This window comes from Adiantum capillus-veneris, chromosome 4 (genome assembly GCF_014529385.1).
Source record: "Adiantum capillus-veneris isolate H3 chromosome 4, ASM1452938v2, whole genome shotgun sequence".
Lineage (NCBI taxonomy): Eukaryota > Viridiplantae > Streptophyta > Polypodiopsida > Polypodiales > Pteridaceae > Adiantum > Adiantum capillus-veneris.
In genome coordinates, this window is record NC_140934.1 from 56,202,447 (window position 1) to 56,225,196 (window position 22,750).

A 22,750-nucleotide genomic window follows, 5' to 3' on the forward strand; every position below is an offset into this window, starting at 1 on the left:
TTAGTGTGCAATGAAAAGATAGATAGCCCTCGAATGATGGGCGTATATACAATGCATGGGGGAAAAAACCTCCTAGTGAGGAAATACCACATGTTTATGGTAATAAATCCACCCTGGAGTGATGCGGTGAACGATGTCACATAGAGTAAAGGGAAGTGCCATGCCCTAAGGACATGATCAATCCACAAAGGGGAGTAAGCCCAAAGCTTTGTGGAAAGCTTCAAACTTCTCACAAGACAATGCCTTTGTGAAAAGACCTGCAAGGTTGTCTTGTGTTGGCACATAAGCCAAGTTGATCTCTCCTGTTGAGAGCCTCTCCCTTACATAGTGGTAATGCACCTCAATATGATTTGTGTGAGCATGAAAAATTGGGTTTCTTGCAACCTACTGATGCTCTCTGACTATCAGTTTAGATAGTGTTGGCAGTGTCCTGTCCAGCACCCAAATCAACCATAAGGAGTCTGAGCCATACACACTCAACTGTAGATGTAAAGACTGCCCTATACTCAACCTCAAAACTGGAAGTGTCCATAGTAGGTTTCTTCTTGCTCAATTGTGATATGTGTGAGCTGCCAAGCTTGAAACAAAAACCACTTGTGGACACTTGTGTGTCAAAACAACCAGTCCAATCTGAGTGCGAAAAAGCATGTAATTCTGGCGGCAATGATCCCCCCTTGGGATAAAACAAGCCAAGATGTAAAGTGCCACTCAAGTAGCATCATGTAGACTCAACTTCAAACCTGTTTCCATGGGAGTGGCAATAGGTTTGCAATCCTCAAGTCCAAACTTACATAGCAATGTCTCTATGTAGCTTTTCTTACACAGGGCAATACCACCATCACACTGCTTAAACTAAATACCCAATTAATGATGCAACAACCCCAAATCTTTCATCTTGAAAGTAGCATTCAAATGATCCTTAAATTTATCAATATGTCTCTCATTTGGTCCAATGATCAACAAATCATCCACATAAAGAACCACAACGAGAAGTACATCACCCTCACGCTTTACATTCAATGTGCTTTGCTTTGGACTTTTATAGCACCCTCTTTTGACCAAATGAGTGTCAGTCTTCTCATACCAAGCATGAGGAGATTGCTTCAACCCATACAAAGCTTTCTTACATTTGCACACTTTGTCCTCTTGTCCTTTCTTGACAAAACCGCGAGGCTCCGTTACATAAACTTCCTCAAATATGTCACCATTCAAGAGAGCAGTAACAATGTTTGATGGATGTACATCCCAGCCAAAATGAGTTGCCAATGCACATAGAAAACTCACAATAGTCATACGACGAGTGGGAGCAAAAGTCACTTCATAATCCATGCCTTTTTTATGTGCATAACCCTTTGCAGCAAGTTGAGCCTTATAGCGATCAATCTCACCATCCAGCTTGCGTTTCAAGTTGTAAACCCACTTTGTACCAATGGCCTTTTTGCCAGGAGGCAAATCACATAAACTCCATGTGTCATTTTCTACAAGTGCATCATATTCTGATTGCATGGCAGCCATCCATTTTTTTGAATTCTGTGCTTCATCAAAAGACATAGGTTCCTCAACATCATGTAAGCTAGACACAATCAAAGCATAACAATCCAATGCATAAGATGCATGGTGAGAACATGAACAAGTACGACTAGACAAAGGTGCATCCAATTTACTATTACACAAAGTATGCACCAGCCATTTAGGCATACCTCTAGCCTGCTCATTCTCAGCCCTTTCCTCATCAAGTATATAATGTATATCTACATCAGTAATAGGCTGATCTGTAACATTTTCAAAAACCCCCATAGGTTGTACATTTCCTTCATTGAAATTACATTCAAACTTCCACGACTGAAAAGAGGCAACAAAGTGTCATAAATGTCCTGTGAGCTTACATTACTGTCTCTAGTATATGACAGCAAGGGCTGAACATAATCTTCCATAAACACAACGTCCCGTGAAACCAAGATACGCTTTGTTTGTGGATGATACAACCTGTAACCTTTTCTTTCAGCACTATAACCAACAAAAATACATTTGACAGCCTTATCATCTAATTTTCTGTGCTGTGTTTGTGGCACCAAAGCATATGCCAAACAGCCAAAAACACTCATGTGCTCAATAGAAGTCTTTCTATCATGCCATGCTTCATATGGATTAAAAGACTGCAAAGCTTTTGTAGGACACCAATTTAGTACATAAGTGGCACACATGATGGCCTCAAGCCAAAACAAATTCGCAAAGCTTGACTTTTGACCATACATCGTGCCATTTTTGTAAGTGACCTATTTTTCCTCTCAGCAACACCATTTTGCTGAGACATATAAGGCATTATACATTGGTATTTTATCCCACGACTAGCCAAAAATTCATTAAATTCATGAGACATATACTTCCCTCCTCGATCAGAACGGAGGGTGCCCATAGTACATTTTGAGAAATTTTCAGCCATAGCCAAAAATTGTTTGAAGCACATAAATACTTTGCACTTTGCCTTAAGCGGATACACCCATTCATTAATCATCAAAAAAAGTCATGAAGTAAAGGTAACTGCCCAAAAACAGAGTTTGCATGGGCCCACAACATCACTATGCACAAGCTGCAACCTGCATGTGGCCCTAACTAAACCATCCTTTGGAAACTTAGAACGCTGCATCTTACCCAAAATACAGCCTTCACAAACATGTTTGACAGGTGCTTCAAGAAGTGGCAAAGAAGCAACCATATCAGATTTTTGCAAACGTAGCAAACTGACAAAATTCAGACGTCCAAAATGTGCATGCCAAAGTTTTGCATCTGAAATAGCCTTTGAGACCACAACTGCATTTGCAAAATTTTGCCAACACTTGCCATACAAAGTGAGCTTATACAGTCCAGGGCATAAAATGCCAGATGCAACAATTTCATCATCGGAAAATGAGATCATAAATTATACATTTGTCATCCACAAATTTGACCAAGTCCAAGTCTAGCTAGTGCAGATACAGACAAAAGATTCGTCTTGATCCCACATACATAAAGTGCATCAACAAGTGTGAAAGAACTGCCATTTGCAGCAGTAAGCACAATCTTTCCAACTCCCTAAACCGGATAAGAGGCATTGTTGGCACAAGTAATTGAATTCCCATGAGGGATATACTCAAGAGAGGTGAATAAATCACGATGTGAGGTAATGTGCTTTGTAGCACCACTGTCAAAATACCACACATGTGAATCTGCAACAATTAACATGCATACATCATGGACATTAGGATTATAGGTACACTCTGCACTAAAAGCCCATTCTACATCAACATTAGCATCATTGTCTCCTTTCACAGAAGATTTAACAATAGCTGCATTTGTGTGGAACCAGCATTTGCAACGAAACCACCCTCTTTCTTCTTAGCCTCTTTGGCCTTCAACTTAGGACACTGCTTGATCAAATGATCATTAGCTTTACAATAGTGGCAACACATATTCTTTTTGCCCTTTTCACCAGAATTCCCAGACAAATTGCTCCCAGCAGAAGCATTAGAAACAAGGGATTTACCACTCGCGCAGAAGAACCATGAGAAGTGGTTACATTACTGTTACCACCTTTCTTTGAGCAGCAATAAAGGCATGTTCAACTACACGCTGTCTAGTCCTGGTTTTTTTTTAAAGTGACTCTTACAACAACAATGTGCATAATGCATCAAACTTGACAACTTCAGGATTTCCTTGGGTCATAAGTCTCCAAGAACTAGTAAAAGTCTGGTAAGAATCTGGCAAGGCATCAAGAACAGTCTGCACAAGGGAACTATCTGAAATGACTTCACCTGCAGAAATAAGTTTCTCATTCACACAAGAACATGTTGCATCATATAAGCTCACATAGGGTTATTGTCCCCATCCAATTGTGTGTTTTGTTGTGCAACCATTAGGTATTTGCTTTTCATGGATTGTAGTTGAGCCAAATTCCTCCACACAAGTTCAAATGACATCTCTATAAGTATGGTTATTGATGTTGACCCTCGTGGTAACATCCTTATGCCACAAGTAGAGGTGGTTGTAGCCTCAATCTTGCACCATTTTAAGTTGATGCCGCATGAATGGTCGCCCCAAAATGACGTCAAAGTTGTTGCTCTTTCCAAAGTCCACTATGGTAAAAGTATGCTCATATTCAATTTTGCATGAGGATACGATAATTTGTTCTAGCATACCATCTACAAATTGCAATTTTTTTGTGTCTCTTTCTACAAATCCGTTTGCAAATTGCAATCTTGTTTGTGTCTTCTTGAGGGATGGTCTTTCCCACTTTTTCCAAAAAAAAATCGTAGCTATGGCCACTCCAACCCGTTATCAAGTATGGCTATGGTTTTCACTCCCTTGTTCTCTAGTGGGAAGGTGGTATTTTCCTTTTCTCCTTTACAATAATTGCCCACCTTGTTTACAAGCACAAGTTTTGCCTTTGGTTTCTCTGGTGGAGTTTTACCCATGTTTTCATATGAGGGAACGTCTTCAAGAGGGATTTTTAGCCCCATCCTTTCCACGTTTTTGTCCACCTCAGCCCATAGATGCAGTCTAGTCTGCAAAAGTCCTGAGAGAGTTATTGTACATTGTATAGGAGACGACATCAACCCATGGAGGCTCTTTGTGTCCATCATCTTGAGAAGTGAATTCCATTGAGATTTTGACCTCTGATTTTTTTTTCCTGCTCCTCTAAAAAAGACGGTAGAGTCTTTAACATGTTTGCCTTGCTTTCTGTAGATACTTCAATTCTTGCATCACCATATAACGATCGTATATCCCGCGGATAAAATCATGATCGATATTGATCTTTGTGATAGGTGAAGACTTAAAAGTCACACTAACATCTTTGCAATTTCTAATTGTTTCCCAAGAGGCTTGTGACCATGGCCCTTTCACTTCTAGAATGGGCATCATTCCTTGTGACTTGGCATCATCCGTGGTGTTTTCCACTACCCTTATGTCCAATGGTGTTTTGACTTCAGGTCTCGTTTGATCAATAGCTTCATTTTCTTTTTTCTCACTTTCCCTCTCCTTTTGGTGTATCATCAATTCTTGGTTTGGGATGTTTGGGTTTTTTGGTTGCATTAGAGTTTAAGCGTTATGAGCCATTTGTACATTTCTAGTTTTTTTGTTTCAAATTCACGATGCAGGTATGTCAACCATCTTTGTTTCAAGGTCTAGTTAGTCTTTAGTCTAGTCTCATCCGCTTGCAATAAAGCCTCTAAGGGTTCTAGCACTTTCTTCACTAAGATTGAACCAATTTTAGAAGACACCACTCCTTCTACCTTTTCTTTGTTTTTGGCTTTCTAAAAGAAACCCTTAGTGTTGTGTTGAGTTAGGGAGACTCCTTTCATTTCACATGTTAACATGATGGAGACTTACCTTTCATTTCACATCTCACATGTCTTTATTGTTTTGGAATGCTAAAGTGAAGCTTCACCTTACATAAATTTAGTAAATTTTACACACACATACAGACACGTTTTTTTTTGCATTCTATTGTTTTAGAATGCTAAAGTGAAGCTTCACGTTGCATAATTCTAATAAATTCTATACACACATATATATTAATTAGTTCTTTTTATTTCACCTTTCATTTCAAAACTTCACACGGATTTACATTTCTTGCCTTTTAGTTGATCCGTCATGGGAACAGTAATATTAGCATAGTTTTTAGCGAACCTTCGGTAAAAACCTGTAAATCCCAAAAAAATATGTAACTCTTCCAGATTTTTAGGAGAAGGCCATTTTCGGATGGTATCCAGTTTGGATTGATCCATATATAGCCCATCAGCTGAAATAACATGCCCTAAATAGTAAATTTCGTCTTTTAGAAAATCATACTTAGATTCCTTGGCATATAATTTGTTTGTTCGTAACAATTCAAACACCTGTCTGAGATGTTGTAAGTGTTCTTCTTCAGAAGCACTGTGGACTAAATGTCATCGAGGAAAACAATGACAAATTTGCCCAAGTATGGCTTCAAGACACTATTCATAAGTGTCATGAATATTGCAGGTGCATTGGTTAACCCAAAGGGCATCACCAAGAACTCATAGTGTCCAAACCATGTTCGGAATGCAGTTTTGGGTATATCGGCAAGTTGAATACGGACTTGGTGATATCCTGATCGCAAGTCTATTTTCGTAAAAATGTGAGCATGAGTGAGTTTGTCAAACAACTCATCTACTCGGGGCAATGGGTATTTGTTCTTAACCGTAACCGCATTTAAGCCACGCTAGTCTACGCACATGCGCATACTGCCATCTTTTTTCTTCACTAATAGGATAGGAGAGGCCCATGGTGAAGAACTGGGTTGTATATACCCTCTGCTAAGGTAGTCAGCAAGCTGACGTTCCACCTCAGCAACTTCATAATAACTCATACGGTAAGGCGGTTTACTAACAGGTTTACAGCCTGCAGCCACGTCGATGCTATGTTGCACCGATCGTGTTGGCGGTAATCCTGGTGACAAATCATTAAGAAAAACATCTTGAAATTCCTTTAGTGATTACTGTAACTCACTAGTGTTTGCTTGTTTAGAATTAGCCATTGGTGGAAGAGATAAGAGAGAAGCATGCGGTGTTGAGGAATGTTCAATAGATTCAATGTTAGAAAGAAATGAGACAGTGAGTAACACAAGAAAACTTGATCTATTTCATTATCAAAAACGAGCTGCATAAGCTCAACGGTACAAATCAATGGTTATGAAGGTATATCCTTCTCCCCTAACAACAACACATGTGCGCCATGGGATTCAAACATCAAGCTGTTCTGCTCATAGCTACGCTTCAGTGATGGTCCTAGGCTATGCAACCACTCCCTACCAAGAACCACATCTGCCCTTTCCATGTTCATAACCTAAAAATCCAAGCATGTGGAGTAACCTTGTACTTCCAACGGAACAGCTCGACATTGAGTATCCCAGATTTCGGTATCATGTCCATTCATCATTGCTACCTTGTAGCGGTGGGTACTCGGAGTTTGAGGCAATTTGAGTTTTTTCACCAATCCATAATTGATGAAATTGTGAGTAGCACCGTCATATAACAAGATGCGCACCTTGTGGCCTTGCAGAGATCCATGCATACGTACTAACTCATGTGGTCCAAAGATTTTTTGCCACATGGAAGCTGTGAGACAGCATTCATGTACCACCTCTGTGTGTGTTACTTCCACTGTAGAGAAGTGTGAGGAAGACTCAAGAGGTAGTAGTTGCACCGTGTGCACTGCTTTCTCCTTGCCATGAGCAGCAGATTTCCCCTCGGGACAATCCTTTTTGCCATGACCGCTTCCTAAACATTGAAAACATAATTTTTATTTCTTAGCTTTATCAAAGTCCTCAGAAGAGAGAGGACCCCTTGGGTTTTTTAGATGCATCTCAATTGGCAACTATAAACTTCCTTTTATTGTGCCCATACTAAGTGCGTGTATTATCGTGTGTATTAGCATGCACGTGACTATTATGTGCTTTCTTTTCAACTGGATCATCATGAATATGTGCTTTCACTATGGCTTCCTCAAGTGTTTTAGGATCTTGGGTCTTGACGTACTTCTTAAGCTCTGGTGTCAGCAGACCTCGTACAAACCCCCATACTGTTGAAAGTTATCTAAGCCTTCCAATTTGAGGATAACATCCCGATAGTGAGAGATATATTCAAGCAATGATGGGTATTGGCGCATGGAACATGTATCCCAAGCCGTCCAATTCTGATCTGCCTCATTTGTAGGCAAAAATTCTTTGCTAAACATAGCTTCGAAAGCTGCCCAACTCTGTGGTATGATGTTCTTCTCCTTGAGAGACATCCACCATTTGTAGGCCTTGCCTTCCAGAGTTAAGCTCGTTTGCAGAGCTCTGACTGCGTCCGGAGTACACCGTAAGGCGTGAATTCCATCCCACTTGCTGAGAAAGATATTCACTGCATCCGTATTGCAGTCTTGATCTTCTCCCTTAAAAATCGGTGGTTTGGTGTTTTTCAACAATTCAGCCACCTCTTTTGCAGTGAGAGTATGCAACCTATCAGCATTTGGGCCTTGCCCGTGTGTAGCAATGTGCTCATGCATGTGATGTTAGTGGGACCCTTGGGACTGCTATTGCATTAATTGAATTACTAATGTGGATAGTTTAGTAACATTTGCATTTAAAGCTTTAAAATTTTCATCCGTGACTGTCATGCGTGTCTGAAGCGCACGAAATTCTTGAATATCGAGCAATTCGTAAGTGTCACCACCTGTCGTAGCGTCGCGGGTACTCTCCTTGAGAGGATCCGGACGCGGGCCATCATTGGCAGGATCAGGCGTACTTTGCTCAAAATCAAATGTCATATTGATATCTGAATCCATGGTGACACAGTGCGGTGCAAGGAGTAGTCAGAAAAAATGCATGAGATTGAGAGCACTTGCAAAGTGTATTAGCCTTGCTAATTCCGTCAAAATCGATAGTATCCGGTGGAAATTGATTCGAATTGTCCGCCGTATAGGGAATTCTGCAATTCCTTGGTAGCCGAATCAATTATACTTGCAATCGTTAATTGATTTTGAGAGGTAATTGTACTTTGAACTCCCGTCGGAATGGTTTTCTTAAATCTCTGAGTTTCTGTCGGTAATACGAAGAGAATTTGGCGCTCGAAGTTTGTGTCGGCCGTGTCGAGATGCCGCACCTCTTCGGACCTTGCCGAATCCGCACACAAGGAAGGGGGTGGGGTACCCACTGTGGGACCGCCCCTTGTTGTTGAAAATAGGGTATGGCCACTAACCCGCAAGGGGGTTGGGTGCCTGTGTAGTGGGAAATAAACAAGCACACAGCGGCTATGGCCGCTCAGAGCAGCGCGCGAGCAAGGAAACCCGCCATGGCGGCCACTGAGGTGAGCTAGGGGCTTCGGCCCAAGGTCGTGAAGTGCTCCCCCGCCCGGCGCGCAGCCGTAGAGCCCGCGAGGGGTGATTTTGACGTAGGTCCGCCTCGGCAGCTCCTCCTTGCAAGGGGGGTTGCCCACAGAGTGCTTGCCTGTCGTCCTCCTCACAGGAGAGGTGTTCCACGACTTGGTGACCCCAACATGCAACTTGCTCATGCAAGGTTGTGTGGCTCCCCTCCTCCACGGCTGCGCCTTTCCCAAAAAAGAACCAAGCTCTTAATACCAATGTTAGACAAGGGGAACTAGAACCTAGGAGTCCACCCCCAACCACCCACTATATAGCATAGCCCTTGGCCCTTTGCCCTAGTTGGAATCCCTTTCCACATTGCCTAGCCTGGCCTTGCCCTTGTCTAGTCCGGCCTTGCCGGTGTCCTGACATCGTCACCTTTATTGGGCAATTGAACTTGAATTTTGAATAAGAAACCACACCTCTTCGATGTCCTTAGCCTTCTTATCTTTCCAACATGCTTTGTCTTTCCACCCCTATGACATTTGTATTCAATCGTAATAACACTTGAAAGAAGATGTTTCTTTGAAGATCGCACCATAACCAACCTTACTTTGTGCTCAATCATAAGATGATCTAATTGCATGTCCAAATTAGCCCGTGTTGTATGTATTTCATATGATGGAGCTCTGTTGAGATCAAAGGTACCTTGAGTGACCACATTGGTCTTCCTTTGGTAGCTACATCCACATGATATGACATATTCTTTGATGAAGGACAATGGAATTCCACCACGCTTGAGATCAATACACCAAGTTGACCGCAAGGTATTGATTGTGGATGTGAGATCTCTATGATGGGGTAAGCCTTCCATACAATGTGCTTCTTTCACAATAATTTTCCAGTCCTCAACACAAGGAATCCTAAGCAAAGGATCTGATTTGAGACAAATAAAAAGTTCCCTATTGCATCCTCCTCTCACACACAACATGTCTTTCATTCTTCGCCACTTTTTGAGGTTAAGAAACCCTCCAGGATCGCAAGATTTTAGTGTGTCCAAGGATGGGGATATGTCTTCTTTCAAGGTTTTAATCATCAATGCATATGCATCTTTAGTGAACTTGAAATACCTTGAAGATATATGTGCAGCCATGTTGACCAATGTTTCACCCTCCACATTGCAAAGGTTGTGGCCAAACTCCATGGACCTAGCTTCATGCACCCCGGCTTCATCTTCACTTGAGCTGCTAGAATAGCTCTCCTCACCCTCAAAGTCATTGTTGTCTTCGCTTTCAATGTACCATTCCATTGTGTTGTGAGTGAGAGAGAGGTTGAAAGAGACAGGGAATAGGTGAAAGAAAGGAAAAATAAGAAGAGAATCACATCGAAAATCAGCAGTATGCTCATAATCCGTCGATCCGAATTTACATATATTTTCTCGAATTTACAAATGTGACCCAATTTACTAGCATCGCACTTCCAACCAATTGATATATAACGTGTGACATGATAGGATTTTTATCATCATATTTTACACAACACCCTTAAAAGACACATCACTTTTACAGACATAGTTATCCTACTCCAGTTCCCAAAGCTGATCTCGCGTCACTCACATTTATCGGCGTCGTCCCCACCCGAATTTACTACTTTTCCCGAATTTACTAATTTTTTCGAATTTTCAAAATGCCGTCATGCTCTAATCTACGGCCCTCATTTGTAGATGTGACTTGCGACCCTCCTCCCCCATGATCCCATTTGAACATGCCCGTGCAAGATAATGAGGAGGTTAATCCCCCATGCATATTTCTGGATTCGCATTAAAAACAATGTTGTGGCCACTATTATTTTACATTTGACATGGTACTAGATCACACAAATTCAAGGGGGGGTACTTAAGGTCTCATAGGTAGTATATAGGTAGCATCTAGCCCCCATTGTATGATTATTTTAATTCGTTGCTAAGTTGGTTGTTTCATAGCAAACTCTCTCTTTCTTTCTCACGTATTCTCTCTCTAACCCTGCGCTTCCGCATCGTCGATTTTAATAGAGACAACATGTGGTTTACAGAAGCCGCATCGCATACAATTCACTTCAAGTTCACAAGCCCCATTGGACTATGGAAATTGCCGCTATCGATGCCTTTTGAAGTTCACCCTCAATGCCCTTTGAAGAATTCCCTTTTCTTGGGGAGGTGTGTGGGCGAAATAAATGTTTTCCCTAAAAGCTACACACGAGGAAATGTTAGAGCAGAAAACCCAACCGACGAAAATAAGGGCAAACTTAAAATTCTCCCGGTTTTTAGGTCAAATTTTGAAGCTATAGCCGGTATTTACACAAGCTCGTGACAATTTCCCGGTTTTTCCCAAGGCAAGATCAAAATGTAACCAGGATTTTACGATTCAAGTCGGTTAAAATATACTAGACCTCGGGTCTTTCCTAACAACGGGGAAGGCTGATGAAGGCCATAGATTTAGAAACTTATATGACAGATGTTAGAATGACGGTTAGATAAATCTGAAGAAAAGTTTATATTTATTTTTTGGCCATACTTAAAGAAAATATCTGAAGCTACTTCATTGTCAAGTCATACGTGGATATTAGCGCAGAGACACGTCGAGAGGCAAATGGGAAATCGGCGACCGCCCACGTTTTGAGAAATTGAGAAGGGGAAGCTTGAATTTGCCAGCAAAGCATTTGAGAGGGGTGCGCTTGCCAGCGTGCTTTCCAATTTCCAAATGACTAGACCTAGCTTGAGAGAGAGAGCCCCTTGTATATCAAATCAAACCGTCCAACAAGAAAGTCAAATTTGCTTGGTTGGATCCTACAACTAGGCCTATACTACAACTGGAAAGAAATCCCATGATGCTTAATATAGGCCTACTCTCGATGAGCCTTGTTTATTACTTTCCTCTTTGCGGCGTGTAGGATTGGTGGAAGTTAAAACCTTACTTTTCTTTTAAAATGTGTACTTTTGGAAAAGGCTAGAGTATCATGTGTGTGGGAGGGAGAGGAGCCTCACTACTTGTGTGTTTCTGTTATACCTTACCTTGCACACATGGAGGGAGGCAGGGCTAGAAAAAAACATTTTTCCTAACCGATCAAAATAATCGAAACTTGAAATTCTCCCGGTTTCCAGGTCAAAATTTGAAGCTTTTGCCGGTAATTACACTAAAACTTGTGTAAATTTGCCGGTTTCCTTAAAGGCAAGCTTAAAATCTAACCGGGATTTGATAATTTCAGCCGGTTAAAATACACTAGACCCCGGTTTATTCCTAACACTGGAGGGAGGATTCTAGTTAGTAGAAGCTATTTTGTAGCTAAAGGCGATGATTAAGCCCCCCCCCCCCCCCCCCCAAAAGCGGCTATGCACTCCAATGCGCATCTTCTTCTTTAAGACATGTCAACTTGAAACTGCTTGCCATTAAGCACGTCAGCACTAAAAACAGGTTGTTTTACCTACAATTGCCACTACTAGTTGGCAAAGTGTTGTAATAGCTTTCACTCTTTTCAGAATTTTAGTGGTAACTGGAGCACAAACTCCAGCTCCTCTAGCCATTGCATTACTTCTTGCGTGATGCAATTTTTTCGATGCATTTAGCCGCTCTAGCCCCCATGCGCCACAACCCCTAGGTGTGATCCGGTTATAAGATGGCTCTTGTAGAGTTGATATTAGCACGGTTTTCCAGGGGGTGGTGATGGTGGATAACCACGACCCATCCAAAACCCCTTTAAAACACTAGAGAGAGAGAGAGAGAGAGAGAGAGAGAGAGAGAGAGAGAGAGAGAGAGAGAGAGAGAGAGAGAGAGAGAGAGAGAGAGAGAGAACAAAAGGAAGGGTCTTAGAGAGAGAAAGGGCTAACACTTTTCACACACACTAGACTCGAGTCATCAACATTTACAATCTTTCGTGCTTTTGCTCGAGGCAATAATGTCAGGTTTTCATCGCTTCTTCATATTTGGTCGCCAGCTCTGCCACTTCATTCCTCATTTCTTGCACCCAATTGTGGATGGTGTCCAGAGAGTTGTTGTCAGTCAGCATGCTCTGCAGGTTGCCGGTACTTCTTGTGTACAAGTCAAGGGAGTCTCTCAGGACGGCCACCCTCTGCTGCAAGACGAGATAGACTTGCTATAAACCCTGTAAAGGAAAATTTGGCCCTTTTTGTAATTTTTTGGTATCAATTGACAAAAGAATCGGCAGTTACCCCTTCCCTGTTTATCAAGGGTACTACCCCGCTGTATACTCCCTATTTACCCATTCCTTAGGTGAACAGATGTAACATTTTGTCTCTCTAATTAATGCAAATGCTTATTTGGTAAAAATAATGTCAGGTCTTGGGTGCTCTTGAGTCTACATACAATGATATGCCACATATAAGAGGGATTCCATAGGAGAAGGGGGTAATTGTTTTCAAGTTACCCCCTCCTATCTCCACTAATTGCACCTTAAGAAGGTGCAGCTGGATTTCCAAAAGCTACCCCCCTCCTACTACACATGTTTGTGAGTTGCAGTCGCGTCAACTGTCCACTCAATCAAGTCTTGCTTGTTACCCCCTCCCGTGCGGAGTCTCCCTAATACAAAAGGTCCCAAGTTGATACGTGCACAATGGTCAAACCATATGGTCATCTTCTTTATTGTAAACAAAAACACGAGAAGCACATATTTCAATGGGTGGAGAGAGAATTGTAGAGGAGCGATGAATGTAATAAGCACAAAGGTGTGAGCCAACTACCGTTCACATTTAAATCCCTCCCACAAGTCAAGTGGTTCATAGCAGCAAAGAGTTTACCATGGTTGACATCACCAGCACATGAGTCACCACAAATGTGCAGAGTAGCACCACCATGAACACACCTTTTATCCATGGTTTAAGTAAGAGAGGATGATAGACTGAGATTCCCATGCCATACCAAGAAAGAGGCAATTTTTAGCTACCGTCAAGGTCGGGAGTCGGGGGGCAGTCAATCTACGCCCTCCATCTACTGCACATTCTTCTGCGGAATGTGGTGCTGCAGGGCTTGGATGCACGCCATGTCAGCAGACGGAATTTACCCAGCCGTCGGACGACGAGGGACCTCCAACTCAGCAGGTAGAATGTGTTGAGTTGCTGCCATATCAGCGCCAAGAATTTGAAATTGTCGCTAAACTGTCTGGCCAATCGCGTGCGTCGTTACCTGCTCTCAGTCTGCTCAGGCTTCACTGCAAGCCCCCCTCCTCCCGACTTTCGACAGCCGGGAAAGGACTCTTAGTGTCCTTTCCCATGAATAATGGCTCCCAGCACTGGCTCCCGGCTCCCGCCAGTCGCCAGTTGGTCGCCATTATTCATGGAAAAGGACACTAAGAGTCCTTTCCCTACACCGTCAAAGCATAAGGAAAACTACTGTTGTGAATTTTGCCCGTGCATGAGCAGGGATCGAAAATTTGCTTGCTTTCCAATTTCCAAATGACTAGGCCTCGCTTGAGAGAGAGAGCCCCTTGTATATCAAGTCAAACCGTCCAACGAGAAAGTCAAATTTGCTTGGTTGGATCCTACAACTATACTACAACTGGAAAGAATTTCCATGATGCTTAATATTAGGCCTACTCTCGATGAGCCTTGTTTATTACTTGCCTCTTTGCGGCGTGGAGGATTGGTGGAAGTTATAACCTTACTTTTCTTTTAAAATGTGTACTTTTGGAAAAGGCTAGAGGATCATGTGTGTGGGAGGGAGAGGAGCCTCACAACGAGGAGCCTCACTACCAAGGCTCGGGAAAAGATAGGTTCGCTTTATCCAAAGCCTGTTCAAAATGAAAAATGACCGGCTCAAAGTTTGGGCAAGAAGGTTCTCAAGCCGGTTCAAATTATGGAATTTTTAGTTATAATATGAGATTTTTAGTGTGATTATCCCTCATATTTAGACTTAACCTGTTCATATGTGTGTGAAAAGGTTCCAAATCGGGGCCCACAAAAAATGTTTCCCGAGCCCTACTCACTACCCCCCTCCTTTCCTAAGCGGCTATGCACTCCAATGCGCATCTTCTTCTTCACGACATGTCAACTTGAGACTGCTTGCCATCAAGCACGTCAACACTAAAAACAGGTTGTTTTACGTACAATTGCCACTACAAGTTGGCAAAGTGTTGTAAGAGCTTTCACTCTTTTCAGAATTACAGTGGTAGATGGAGCACAAACTCCAGCTCCTCTAGCCATTGCATTACTCCTTGCGTGATGCAATTTTTTCGATGCATTTAGTCGCTCTAGCCCCCACGAGCCACAACCCCTAGGTGTGATCCGGTTATAAGATGGCTCTTGTAGAGTTGATATTAGCACGGTTTGCCAGGGGGTGGTGATGGTGGATAACCACGACCCATCCAAAACCCCTTTAAAACGAGAGAGAGAGAGAGAGAGAGAGAGAGAGAGAGAGAGAGAGAGAGAGAGAGAGAGAGAGAGAGAGAGAGAGAGAACAAAAGGAAGGGTCTTAGAGAGAGAAAGGGCTAACACTTTTCGCACACACTAGACTTGAGTCATCAACATTTAGAATTTTAGTGCTTTTGCTCGAGGCAATAATGTTCGGTTTTGGGTGCTCTACATACGATGATATGTCACCTATAAGAGGGACTCCACAAGAGGAGGGGTAATTGTTTTCAACTTACCCCCTCCTATCTCCACTAATTGCACCTCGAGAAGGTGCAGTTGGATTTCCAAAAGCTACCCCCCTCCTACTATACATGTTTGTGAGTTGCAGTCACGTCAACTGTACACTCAACCAAGTCTTGCTTCTTACCATCTCCAGTGTGGAGTCTCCCTAATACAAGAGGTCCCAAGTTGATATGTGCACAATGGTCAAACCATCTGGTCATCTTCTTTATTGTAAACAGAAGCACAAGAAGCACATATTTCAATGGGTGGAGCGAGAATTGTAGAGGATCGATGCATGTAATAAGCACAAAGGTGTGAGCCAACTACCATTCACATTTAAATCCCTCCCACAAGTGAAGTGGTTCATAGCAGCAAAGAGTTTACCATGGTTGACATCACCAGCACATGAGTCACCACAAATGTGCAGAGTAGCACCACCTAGCTCAACCATGAATACACCTTTTATCCATGGTTTTAGGGAGAGAGGATGGTAGACCGAGATTACCATGCCATACCAGGAAAGAGGCATTTTCAGCTACCATGATTACTCATGTGAGAGGGGTGTCAAAGCATAAGGAAAACTACTGTTGTCAATTTTTTCAATGCATGAGAAGGGATCGAAAATTTGCAATTTTTGGCCTCTATTCCACCTCACTCTAGATGGGCCAATGCCATTTGTGAACCCACCATTATGCTCATAGTTTGGCAATTGAGGAGGAGAGAGAGAGAGAGAGAGAGAGAGAGAGAAAGAGAGAGAGAGAGAGAGTCCCATTTCAAGGATATACACAACTACTACAACAAAGTATAGGTGATGTGAAAGAAGTTTCCACTTGCAACAACAAATGCGTAAAAGTAGGATCTTGCATGTAGTAGGCAGCCAAAACGACTTTTTCACAAACCATTAATTAATTAGTTTAGGGGGGGGAAGAAAGGAAAAGGGAAGGGTGGGGGAAAAAAAGCGAAAGGAGAAAGGGGGGGTAGGGGTGGGGGTAGGGTAGGGCGGGGGGCGGGGGAGGGGGGTATTTGTTTTTCTTAGTGCTTAAGGGAGCCCTAAGGGCAGCCAAGGCGAATGGCCTAGTGGTTTAGGTTGAGTTTCATAGTATGTACGTGATGATGAGTTCAAATGCTAGTCATTAAGGTTGGTTTTAAATGGTGATGTGCATGGACATGCTAATTGGAGATGCTAAAGGATCTTGAGGAGATTCTATGTAATGAAAAACAAAAGTAGTAGAGCTGGTGGATCTTGCATGTAATAGGCCCAGCCAATTTTGTTATTGGGGTTGATTACACGGTATCTCAAGGGATCCCCTCAGCCTTTATGAAAGGGAAAAGGTAGGAGTTTTGAGTTAAACTTTTGTTTTCATATAAAAGTAAAGGTGTAGAGTTTTGAGTTTGCAAGGCAAAATCTTTTGTCAAAAGAAAAACGTTGAATGAAGGTGAGGATGTAAGGACGCGTGGAAGAAGAGAAGTGTGGTTAGTGAATGGTGGCAGAGCATGTGCAGATGTTGCCACTCTCTCTCTCTCTCTCTCTCTCTCTCGCTCGCTCTCTCTCTCTCTCGCTCGGGATAGTTTCCTACAACGTTAAAACTGTCCTTCTTTTCTCTCTCTCTCTCTCTCTCTCTCTTCCTTCTTGTTCTTCTTCTCCCTCTGATAAGTAGAAGCGAGGCTTGCTAGTTTCATGGCAGAGGTGCTATCGATTGCAAACACATGAGTTGCGCGATTATGAGCGCGGTGGGTAGGGAGTTGTACGTGGAGTGGGATGGAGCTGGACAACTTTGAAGGCAGAGGTGGAATGGCAAACCCACATGCGTAGGGCAGAAGATGAGAGCATCTAGTAGACACGGTGGGCATACGAGTGCAGACAAGGGTGTGGCTTCCTCTTGCATAGTACAAAAAGGTCCATAGGAGGGGCTTGAGCTCACGAGCTTTCAACTTTGGAGCTCCATAGGGTCACTTGGGGGCATGCGAGCTTACATCTCCGGGCTGTAGAGGTGGCTTAGGTAGACAACGGTTATAAAGACAGAGACGCACAGCGAGAGATTGAAGAGGAGTGAAGGGTAGACATGGCATCAGAGTTCGAAGACCCTAGACGAAGCAATACCAAGGGGGGTACTGCAGTAGGAGGCCAGTATGACGATGAGGTAAGTATGAGTAGGCTACAATTGACATGATCCTGATGCTGAGGGGTCGAACGAGAGAGAGAGAGAGAGAGAGAGAGAGAGAGAGAGAGAGAGAGAGAGAGAGAGAGAGAGAGGCGGAGACAGATGGCCGAGATTTTCTTTTTGGTTTTAATCGGCTTGCAACTCCATGTGCTCGCTTGCAGGCAGCTCCTAAAGGGAGGTGAAGGGGAGAGTCCGAGAAAGAGACGAGGTAGCAACAGTGGGGAGCGCAGAGAGGAGTCCTGCCATTGAATGAGAGCGAGATGACCCTGCTGCTGCTGCGATGGCGAAGGAAGGGAAGGGGAAGATCGCAGGCGCAAGGGACAATGATCGGGGGACGGGGGCTGCATGATAGTGACAGGTCGCAAGCTTTTCTCTTAGAATTAGAGATTCCAAACGAATCTCTGAAGGTAATTAATGGGTTTTACGCTTGTAGACCCAGTAGTAGTAGTAGTAGTAGTAGTAGTAGTAGTAGTAGTAGTAGTAGTAGTAGTAGTAGTAGTAGTGCAGAGAACCTCCTTGTCCTTGAAACTGTTCAACCCTCTGGCCCTCCCCTACTACCCCCACCAACACAACTTTGAGAGCCACTTCGCTAGGTTCCCAACTTGCTACAAACCAATTGTGAACGTTTCAAGTTCCCACGAGGGGTTCTCAAGAAAAAGCTCGCAAATGGTTGGCAATCACTTGCAACTATGCTCCTAGGGGATGGGAAATTGCACTAAAACCCAAGCACTCTATGCACTTTTCAAACCTTGCATAGGGAAGGAAAGCATTGTGTACTCTTTTTCAAGCTTGACAAATTATTTTATGAGTGTTGATGAAATAAAGACAGACAGGTCCGTAGATGGTTGGGGTCTTCAGGAAAACAAGAAAGCGCTTGGTGCTTGCTTGCGGAAAGGTTCGCAAACTCCTCCCTTGTGAATTGTCTCTAAGGGTTGGGTCGCACCTAGGGACAACGCGAGGAAGGTGCATGCAGTTTCGAAAGCGCAACGACCTGGTCATGCCAGAGGGGCGTTGATCCTTGAAGAGAAACTCTAAGTAACGAGAGAGACTAACGTTGAAGTTTCATTGGTCTGAGGTTGTAGAGAATTGCAACGAGCAATGTTAGCTCGGTAAGATAGCGTAGTACCTTCAAAATTAAGGGGGATGATGGGGTAGGGAATGGCGTGGAGGGGCCTTTCCTTGTAATGTAGGGACTCATAGTGACCGGCGACAACCGGGAGCCATGGGGACTTGCATTGCAGGGTAAAAGCCCCTCTACGGCCATTCTTGATCGTCAAAGTGGAGGGGAGGGAGGCCAGCCAGTCAACCTGCGAACGAGCAATACACAGTGCAGAGCCAGTAGCATACATTCTGCTTGTTGAGGTGTCAAAACCTAAGGAGTCATACGCCAATTGGTTGGCTGTTGAGGTGGTACAAATCTAGTGGCTACACTACAAAATTTTGGTATGGAATGGTCAATAGATGGACGCTCAAGATGCTCCGTCCCATGACCCCCGACTTTGATGGAGCATTAACAAATTTTGAGAAATAAGAGTGGGTATTATAATTGGCAAATTCTCTCATGCATTTCCCCCTGCTATCCCCTAGTGCAACCCGGTCCTAAGACATAGTGAGTTTTGAAAATTAAAATAAAGGGTTCTTTTCAAGTTTTCACATTCACACGGTGTGTTCTAAAGAATTTGGAGTATTGTGCTAAAACGTAAGGAGATAGGTTCCTTTTTATAAACTTTTGCAAAAGTTTATGAAAAGGAACATCCTTTTGCACAAACGTAAATTGAGACCATGGGGTTATATTTTCCTTGTGATCAAGGAGTCCATATTTCATGTGCGCAATAAAGTGACCTACATTGGCAAGTCTTTCGAACAGGAAAGATGTGCGGTGTGAATGCTCACATGTGCGGTGTTGAGGAAAGTTTGGGAGTAGTTACAAAACTCCCCGTGTGAAGGCCCTCTGAGATGCGTGGAAGGTTGTTGAGCCTTGAAATCTTGGCGGTTTTTTTTCGCGAAGCCCTAAAAGCCTTTGTTGTCTCGTTCAAGTCAACTCGGTTTGGACCTTGTCTTTCCTTTCCGAACGTTCCGAGTTTTCCGCCACATGGGCCTTTCTGTAAAATCGTGCTTTCTAGCGGACGTGTACACACACACCCGCGCACGGCCCTTTGTATAAAAACTAGCAACCACACCCGTCTCCCTAACATACCATACCCTTCTTCCCTGCATCTCTTCTTCATCCCCCATTGCCCTTGTACATTCTCCCTTTCATCTTCCCACATCTCTCTCTCTGATCTTATCCTGGCTATGGAACTCCCCTCTCACCTCACTCGCCGCAGACGCTACTACTACGGCGAGCTCCTTATGCCCCCCCTCCATCCCTCAGGCCCTTCCCTTGTGAAGAGCCTCATCACATTGGCCCTGGAAATCCTTGATGCGCAGAAGTCCCATCCCTCCTGTCTGCAGAAGCGCAACCTTGCTGCCATCTCTTGCCGCATCCGAATCCTGCTCATGTTCCTCGAGGAGGCCCGCGACATTGCCTCTGTGCTCCCTCCCTCTGTTCTCCTCTGCTTTAGCGAGCTCCATGTTGTTTTCCAGGGCATCAAGCTTCTGTCAGAAGATTGCATGCAGTCTAGTAGGATCAGTGTCCTCATGGAGCACCGCAAAATGTCCGAATTCTTTCACAGGCTATCGCTCGAAATGGCGACGGCATTAGAGATTTTGCCGTTTGCATTGCTTGATGTCTCATCCGAGGTGCAGGAGCAGGTAGAGCTTGTCAAAAAACAGGCCAAGAGAGCGAAGTTATATGTGGATGTCCAGGAATCAAGGCTATACACAGAAGTGCGACGTGCAATGGGGCAGATTGAGAGGAAAGAGGCGCCCAATGCATTGAAATTGAGTGAAATTTTCAGCAGTTTGGGTCTTAGAAATGCAGAAGATTGCCAGAGGGAGATAGAGAAGCTGCAAGCCGAAGAGGTAGAGGGATTGTGGGATACATCAGGACCGGCAAGGCGGCTAGAGGACAGGAAGGTGCCTCTGAGTGATCTGATAAGCTTTGTGCGATATGGCAAGTGTGTTTTGTATGGCGCATCGGAGACAGCGTTCGAGCTAATATCAGAGATGCTCGTCGGCATTGATGGATTGGATGAGTCAGAGATCAAAATCCCAGATGATTTTCGCTGTCCCATTTCGTTGGAACTCATGAGAGATCCTGTTACTGTTGCTACCGGGCAAACATATGAAAGAGCGGAGATTACCCGATGGATTTCTGATGGGAACAACCATACATGTCCCAAGAGCGGTCTGCCGCTTGCACATACCACACTCATTCCTAATTTCGCCCTCCGCAACCTCATCCGCCAGTGGTGCCTACAGAACAATGTGCATATGAGCATTCCAAGGAATTCCTCTCGCCACACAAGCTACTCTGCCTCACTTTCTACTCCCACCACATTGGAAGCCACTAAGCTCACGGTGGAGTTTCTTCTTCGACAGCTCCCATCGGCATCCCCAGACACGCAACGCCACATCGTGGGCGAGCTTCGGGTGCTTGCCAAATGCAGCTCAGATAACCGCAAGGTGGTTGCGGACGCAGGTGCAATTCCATCACTAGTCACTCTCCTCTCTGCATCTGATAGCCGCACTCAAGAACACGCGGTCACCGCAATTCTCAACCTCTCCATCTATGCGCCAAACAAGTTGCGGATTGTCAATGATGGGGGACTGGATTCTCTAATCAAACTTCTGCAGAGCGGGGGTTGTGAGGTAGTGAGAGAGAACGCCGCTGCAGCACTATTCAGCCTTTCGCAAGCGACGGAAGCAGCCGCGGAGATGGGAAGGAAGGCAGAGTCAATCAAGGGGCTGTTGCAAATTGTCAAGGAGGGGAGCGCAAGGGGAAGGCGAGATGCGGCATCGGCGCTCTTCAACATGGCGGTGTACGAACCAAACCGGGAGGTGTTGGTGAAAGCAGGGGTTGTGGCGGTAATTGTGGCAAGGATGACATCACTGCCAGAGAGAGGGGGGATGGAGGAAGAAGCACTGGCTTTGCTTGCTGTGTTGGCGGGCAAGGGTGAGGGACGAGATGCAATTGTGGCGACCGAGGCGACATTGCCAATGTTAGGCGAGGTGCTGCGAGTGGGGATGTCAGTAAAGGGAAGGGAGAATTCAGCTGCCATTCTGTTGTCTCTGTGCAAATATGGAGGGCGTGATGTGATAACGAAAGTGCAGAGGATGAATGGAGTGTTGGCCTCCCTCCATAGCTTGCTCAATCATGGTAGTCCTCGTGCCCGCAGAAAGGCTGCCTCTCTTCTCCGGATGCTCTTGAGATGATGACTCGTCTCGTCTCTCTGTTTAATTAGCCCCTCTGCTCTTCGTTCATTACAATTACCAAATTGACATCTCTCCATTTATCATTCTTTACAATCCTCCGAATGAATAGAAGGTGAGGAGAGACCAGAGTTCGATTCCCGGAGGCCCAAACAATAAAACCATTACCCCAACCAAATTGATTTGGGGCTGAATTCATTCAAGCAACCATATAAACAATGCGACCCAAGCAAATGTTAAAATTGTGAATATAAGATCTCCTTCTAGTCAATGCTCTCATAGTGTATGGTTTGTTGTCTTTTTTTTAAGAAAGGTTTAATCATTATGTCAATCTCTTAACTTGTCACAAATTCAGAAGATAACCTTGCGCATGAGCCTAAATTTTGACAACTTTGAGATCATATGAAGCAATGACATGCACTCACAAAAATTTCATCTCCATGAGTGTTAGAATGCGTGCTCATAGTTGCAACCTAGCCCTTAAAAGTTAGCTTGTTAGAGCATTGTCTCACTAGGTGTTTGTAGCACTTACAAAGCTTCGACAAACCACCCCCCCCCCCCCCCCCCCCCGCTCCCCTTATGATGCTCCACAAATGTCATGAATATTAATTTTTAACCTTCTAAAGTGTTCTACATCTTAGTTTGACCACTTAAGTCCAGGGAAAATAAAAAGAGAGCAAGTGAAATTGATCAAGTGCTAGATCAACTCAATCAAGGCTTGGGACCAAAAGGAAAAAAGTCCGTAAAAGAGAGAGGGTAATTGATATTCAGTTATCTCAATCATACGTACAAAGCAAGGGAGGATGAATAT

At 43.9% G+C, this 22,750-nt stretch overlaps 1 pseudogene; it reads left to right on the forward strand.

Annotated features, from left to right (window-relative positions):
* The first annotated feature begins 19,812 nt into the window (after positions 1-19,812).
* Positions 19,813-22,214, forward strand: LOC147459215 (U-box domain-containing protein 1 pseudogene; annotated as a pseudogene).
* Positions 22,215-22,750: the final 536 nt, after the last annotated feature.